Source organism: Archocentrus centrarchus, chromosome 11 (genome assembly GCF_007364275.1).
Source record: "Archocentrus centrarchus isolate MPI-CPG fArcCen1 chromosome 11, fArcCen1, whole genome shotgun sequence".
Taxonomy (NCBI): domain Eukaryota; kingdom Metazoa; phylum Chordata; class Actinopteri; order Cichliformes; family Cichlidae; genus Archocentrus; species Archocentrus centrarchus.
Window position 1 is genome coordinate 19138585 of NC_044356.1, and position 8033 is coordinate 19146617.

Here is an 8033-nt window from a genome sequence, read left to right on the forward strand (position 1 = left end):
TTGGGTGTAACAGCAGCCGCAGTTATTATAAATATAAATAAAGATATAATAATTCACACTATTAAGAAAAGAATATATATAAAATCAACAAACAATATTAACCTTAATACTACTAATAATAATAACACTATATACAATGTGCATGATGTGCCGGACTATTTACAGTATAACAGGACAGTATAACAGGACAGGAACTAAGATGAATAAACAAAACCAAAACAAACTGGAAACACAACGGAGAACTCAGTGAAAACAGAACTGAGGTATCTGGTGCATGATGTGTGTAATTTCTGTATGTTTTTGCTTTTTTACTGAGAAAGGGCATTGAGGGATGAGAAGCCTCTCCTGGGTCACAAGGCCTAGGGGCCAGATATTTCCTGATCATATATATTCAGTTCCAAAAGGCTAAGGATAATCTACAGATAAGGTTTTCTGTGTCTTGGGGCTGGTGCCAGTCAGTCCTATAGGGCAGTGTTTCCCAACCTTTTTAAGTCACAGCACACATTTTCACATTAGAAAAATCACAAGGCACACCACCTGTTGGAAATATTTTTATCACTCCAATGCTGACATTTAAAGTTATTATTCCTACTTTTGTTTATTTGCAACTAAACTGCCTTTTTATACTTAACTTAAAATGCATACTGTGTGTCTAAAAGTGGTGGGAGGATTTGAGGCCTGCTAGAATAGCCCTTATCCCTCTACAGCACAGCATTGCCCTGGGGCAACAGAAAGTTTTTTTAAGCCCCACGCCCAGTACATGTGAACTTAAATGATGCAAACCAATCAGAATGTTTTAAAAAGGATTAAATTTCAGTCCAACAACATGTTGGAGTCACTATCAAGCATGATTTGTAGGCGGGACATCCTTTTCTGACACCTTGTTCAAGCAGCATATGGTGTGAGAAGAAGGTAAGAATAATTGCCCTAGTAATCATTTAAAATGACATAAATCCTAAATTAAAAAAATACAGGAGTGTTTATGAAGTTGTAGAAAGGGATTTTGTCAGGTTTTTTGAATTTTTTTGAATTTTCTATTTTCAGAAATTCAGTTTTTCTTTTCGTTACCTCAGGGCAACGTTGTGCAGTAAGGTGTACTTCTAGGGGGAGACTTATAGGGTTGGGCTTAGGGCACCTTAGGTAAGGTAAGGTAACCCAAACACTGAAAATAGTGCTATCACTGCCTTTACTTTGATATACATGGCAGTGGTGACATGCTGGCTGCTTTACACACTGGACTGCACTGAGAATGGGATGACAAAAAGTGACCACATGCACGTGTATGGATTTGAATCCCAAACTGCACAAAGTGTGTGCAATTGTTGGTAACTATGGTTTCAATTGGGTTTTAATTTGCAGTCAAAAAGGAATATGGAGACCCCTAAAATGTATCCTACACACCAAACAAAAATGTCACAAAAAGTATATTTATCAAAATATAATGAAAATCTAGTCTCAATTTTTACTTACTCTGTGTGAAATCTGGGCCTGTCTAGTTGAACACAAAGCTGATATTCTTGCAGGACTTGAAGAAACACACACACAGAGATCTTCCTCAACAGCTCTGCATCTCTCTTTTTTCATCTGGATAATCTTCCACGACACACATGATGATTTCTTATGGCACACTTATGTGCCACGGCACAGTGGTTGGGAAACACTGCTAGAGGGAAAGTTATGTGCATCACGAAACAGTTGTCAGGAACATGGGCAACAGAAAACAGGATGCTTCATGGTATATTAACTGAAACTTTCTGATTCTCTGGGAGAGAGACGATTAGCAGGAGCCTCTCCCGAATGCAATTCTGGAGTATTCGTATCGACATTGTTTTTCTGTAATAAACTTTATGCTATTCACAAAGACTTTGTCAACGGAGAATTTCTTCAACACACTGAAGGGCATCGACTTCAGAAACAACAGAACCTAAAAAGAACTAAACACAACACGCTGGGCGCACGGCCCAGGACCCTGACACTATTTTCCAGAGGAAATGACATGTATATTACAAGTCAACCATATATTTCTTTTTCAATAAACCATCTGAAACCTATTCCTGCGCTCCCACTTTGCCTGTGTTTGGATCCTTCACCTTGCTTTCCTGGCATCAGCTGTAACAGGTGTGTTTCAGGTTTAACTTGCAGCAACATGAAATCTGATGTTCTCAACAGACAATTATAAGCCAGCAAAACAAATTGCACCATGGCCATGGTGATAATAAGAATGGTCATCAGTCTCTGCACACACATCAGTGAGTGCTGCGGTTACTTTCAGCATTTGCAAGCATGAAGTTAAATAAAGGAAAGTAGCTTGTACACAATAACTGTTTCTACAAGCATTTGTCATGTCAACACTGGGGTTAAAGCCTAAATTTGTCTTCTCAAATTCAGATTCTGACTTTTGGATTCTTGCTAAACACAAATACAAAAATCTTAAAAATGACCACAGCAGGTGACTAATGAAGAGCAGAGTCAATAAACGCTGAAGAAAAAAGCATTCCTTGAGAAAACTTTCTTTGTCCATGTTTGCTATTAACAGATTTTTTTGAAAGATGCTTAAAAGATATTAAATGTGTAAATCACAGAGGCATTTGTGTACATAACAAAGAGCAACATTGTTATCAGTAGATATGCATACAAGTGAACCACAGTTACCACACTTCTTAGTGTGTCTTTGTTTCTTAGTCTACACTGTTAAAATTCAGGAAATCCTAAACTCATCAGTTGGATTTGCCATTAGGCTCTGCTTCTCTGCTGGCAGGTACCCAACCCCCACTGCAAGTGTGTGGATTTTGCTGTATCTTCTTAGATGAATGTGCTCTTGAAGAAATGACCCTCGCGACACGTCTTTAATGTAAACATGAGGTTTATTATAAAATAGACGGTGTCTAACAGATGCTTCCAAAAGCCATCTGGGAGAGGCACAAGCCAATCGTCCTAACTCAGTTCAGAAAAGAGATCACAAAGGTTATATAGTGTTGGCCAAACCCCCACATTCCTAACTTTCCCATATATGGCTATAAAAAACAGCTTCAACCATCCCCAGAGGTATAACATATAGCTGGCAGTATGGTCCGCTCCTTATTTGGAAAGCAAGAGGACCCCAAGGGGCCCTTTGTGCATTCCTTTGTGCTGATGTCAAACCTTTATATTCATCTGAAGTTACCCTTTTTTGGACAAAATCAATACAGGCCTTAAGGAAGAAACCATACATGGACAGATAGAGTTTAACATAGCAGTACAGACACCACAATACTAAAGATGGGGGGGCAGTTTTACAACACCCCACCTCTCATGACCCAGCACTTCGAGAATCAGTGCATTATTCTTCAATGAACTTGTTGGGGTTTTATTTTTTTACCCAAAAAATAAAGTGACAAATGGACAAATGTTTAAAAGTAAACTCCAGGAAATTAATTAATAAAGAGTGGCTCAAGCAAACAACAGACAATTTAATAAATAAATAGATACATTAAGCATTAGAAAGTGCCAGACTAACTTCTCAGTCTCAGTGCATCTTATCTTGGAGGTTCGGCCACAGTACATACAATTAAAGCATCACCATGTTCTGTTATTAATCTGGATAAAATTGCTCGAAACATCAGGGGAGAAGATGTGCCTATTTGTACAAGGCTTTATCGCTGATGAGAGGAATCTGAGTCATAAAAAAACCGCACTGGACAAGACCAATGACGAGGCCAACCCGCAGCACACAGACTCTGTTTACCTGTAGATGGTGGCAGTATAAAACTATCATGGTTAGTGAGGAACACGGGCTCAGAGAGGAGGGAGACAGAGCACACACAGGCCTGTCTCCCACATGTGCATGTGTGTGATATCTTCTGATTCTTTAATATATTAAATGTCTTACTTTTTTAATTAAAGCGTTTCAGGTTTCTTCCTTCACAAATAACGAACACGTTAACAAACTCAGGGGAACTACTGGGTATTTCACCACTTTGACTTTTGACCCATGTAACATTAATCAGTGTGTCTATGACCTCCAACAAGGAAGATATTTTTGGCAGCATTTACATGTTTGTCATTCTGCCTGTAAAGATGACAGCTCAAAAAGTTTTGAATGAATTCTGATTAAACTTTGTAGGGGTGTAGAGTGGGGTCATGTTTAGAACCCATTAAAATTTGGCTTACATCCACCAAGGTCTTCAAGGTCAACATAATGATTTATTGGTCAAAAATTGACAAAAACCTTATAACTTGGAAACTATGATTCTTTCAAATGTGGTTTTTATTGTCACCATATAGAAAGTACCACATAAAAATTTTTAATATGTCACATTTGACTTCTGACCTCTCCTTTGAGGTCAATAGATTGATCTGAAGGTCAAAGTGATGACAAATGTGATGTTTGATACAAAAGCCAACAATTTTGTTAAGCTGTGTTTGTGTGAGTAAGCATGAATGTCTATGTGTGTCTATGTCATGAAATGTAGTTACTAATGAGTAACCACAACCCCCAGCACTTTTCTGACAAATGCACAACAGGTGTGCCAACCACCTCACTTGGCAAAGCTCACTGAATCACTCTGTCTCACCTCTTCTCCTGCAGCTGAGCCAAAAACCACACTCCATTGTCAAAATTGTTAAAATTTCTTGTAGTCTGGAAAAAAAAAAGATAAGACATTATACATGGCATACACGACACATTAGACCAGGGGAGGGCAATTAGTCTTCCCAAAGGGCCACATGAGAAACTGAGACTGTTGTGGAGGGCCACATCAATAAGCTTATAAACTGATAAAGTTAATATTAGCAGAGCTGAGTTCAGCTTAATCTCTTTATAAGCTTATTGGTTGCAGCACTGTGCAACAGTCCCAGTTTCTCGTGTGGCCCATCCCTGCATGAGTCAGCACAAATACACACTGACACCACTGTTCTACTTTACTAATCTCATATAAATGTCATTTTAGTGAGTTGTCTGGTAGTTAAGTGATGGCCATAATGAAAGTTGTATTAATAAATGGTACATTTTCATAATTTTCCATAACATAAGGTAGGTTGCAATTTTTGTTGTAATGGCAGCAAAGTTAACTTTTTAAAGGAAATCAAATGGGGCTGAATGGTCCAATGATTTATTTAATTTAAAAGTGCACCTGCAGGGGAAATGAGCATGCCCCTCAGACTGCTAGCAGCAAGTTAAAGGGCATAAAAAGAGGAAATAACCTTTCCACCTAGTATCTTAGGACACGCACACAAGACACTGCAGATTATGTAGGACTGCTTTCTTGCATTTGTGCAATAGTTCTAAACTTAGAAACATCTTGTCTCAGAATGAGACTGAAAAGCTAATTCATGCATTTATTACTTCTGTAATTCATTAATATCAGGTAGTCCTGAAAGCTCCACTGAAGACAAAGACGTCTGAAGTTGTAAAAAGTAAGTATTCATATAGATGCAGGTAGCACCATCAGCGTTGATCCATTTGAAGTTTAAAATAAATACCTTTAGCAAATGGGGTGTAGGAAATGATCATGATATATACATGGGAAATACAGATGGAATTGCCCAGGGTCAGAGGTCTCCTCGGTCAGACTGACAAGAACAAATGTGCCTTCCTCTGGGAGTGGCTTTAGCCAGCCCTAAAGGTAAAGTCATGTGTAACATATACTGGGAGCAGAACATCTATGGTGTATAAGCGGACACTTTTTGTACATTGGGAGAGAAGACGATTGGCGGTCTCTCCCGAGCACATCCAGGAGTGTTCGATACGACACTGTTCTTCCTTGTAATAAATCTATGTTATTCAAAGACACTGTGTCTGAGGAGAATTTCTTTAACACACATATACAACATCACTATCAGGACACAACACTATTCATTCCCCTTTAAATGGTGCCACTTTCTGCCAATACCAAACAGCTTATTCTGCTATTGACTCTTGTTTGGTGTCATTTATTGGATTGGATTGGATGATTGAAATCTGAAGAAACAAGACAGGTTTCAATCATCCATTTTAATTAGTCTCTGCACATCCATTTTAATTAGTCTCTGCACTGTATATTTTGTAATTTTGTAATATTGTGCTATAGTTATAGCTCTAATATCTCTGTATATTTGCAATTTGTATACTTGTATATTGTCTTATAGCTTTTATACTTATTTGTTTTTTTTCTGTAAGCACGAAGTACCGCAGCAATTTCCTAATGCTGTGAACCTGTTCACACATATGGCAATAAAAACCTTCTGATTCTAATAATTTATCCATTTAACAAACAGGGGCTTCATCAGCATGTGAAAGAAACATACACAACCACAGCAGCCTGGCACCTCCTCCTCATGCTGGTCACCAGTTTGGTCGCACTGCGGTGGGATGGCATCCCATTCTTCAACCAGTATTTGTCGCAAGTCAGCCAATGTGGTTGTGTTGGTCACTGTGGCACAAGAGCACATCCAAGCTGATCTCACAAATGTCAGTGGGGGTTGGGTCAGGACCACCTGGGGTCAGGACTGCCTGCAGTCCTGACCTCAACCTCAGTCCTCTTCCTTAAAAATGTGGCACCATTTAAGGGGAAAAGATTTCCAACTATATAAGAGTTATTTCTAAGAACTCTCTCTCTCTATCTCTATCTCTCTCTCTCTATATATATATATAACATATATATACATTATATATATATATACATATATATACATTATATATATATATATATATTATATATATATATATATATATATATATATACACATATATATACATATATATACATTATATATATATATATATATATATATATTAGATATATATATATCTATATATATATATATATATATATATATACTATATATATATATATATATATATATATATATATATTATGGAATGCCATTTAGGAAATTATTATATATATATAAAAATAAAAGTCTGAATATATGGAACGAAACTTGAATATATTGAATGAAAGTCTGAATATATGGAACGAAACTTGAATATATTGAATGAAAGTCTGAATATATTGAATGAAAGTCTGAATATATTGAATGAAAACTGACGTCACGGAAGCTCTTGCGCCATCTAGTGTTTTCGTTACGTAAAGCAGATAATGTCGCTACAAGAAATGGCACTATGAGTCAATCTGCAGGGAATTTAGTGGCAGAAATCCGAAATAATGAGTAGCTAATTAACACCCTGGCAAATGCATGAACTGGCCAACATAATGCTAGCAGCAGTGTTCCTAATCATACTACTGATGAAGAGTTTTATTCAGTGAATCTCTCAGGTCAGACAGCTCCTGCGTATCAAGCTAACATTAAGCAGAACATGCCTTCCACATCCACATCTCAGATTCTAGACAGGGCCTGTTGTTGTGGAGGGTGCCTGTGCATGTTCTGCGTAATGTTAGCTTGCATGCAGGAGCTGTCTGACCTGAGAGGTTCGCTGCATTTGGTCTTCCACGATGAAACAGTGAAGATGAACTGCAGATTGACTCATAGTGCCGCTTCTTGTAGCGACATTATGCGCTTTACGTAACGAAAACACTAGATGGCGCTTCCGTGACCACAGCTTTCATTCAATATATTCAGACTCTTATTTTTATATATATATAATTTCCTAAATGGCATTCCATAAGTGGCATATATATATATATATATATATATATATATATATATATATATATATATATATATATATATATATATATGCCACTGTAGGTTCATCATGAGGTCCCTAAATGATAATGTAACCCTAACCTAAGCACAGTAGAGTATGCATTTAAAAAAATAGGATTTTGATGCAGATTAGGAAATAATTTGTCCATAAATTGAATTAGATTGGTGTGGTCCAGGGTGGTCAGGGTTTTCCTTCCATTGGCCCTCTTTTTCTTACTCACAGGAGGAGTTGGGCAGGTCCTGTTCTGAGCCTACTGGCAGCCTGCTCTTCAGCTGACACGCCTGTTAAAGCCAAGCCAAGCCAAGCCAAGTTTATTTATAAAGCACTTTAAAAACAGCAACCACTGACCAAAGTGCTGTACATAAAACACAATTGGACAAGAGAAAATTAAAAAAAGATAAAAGAT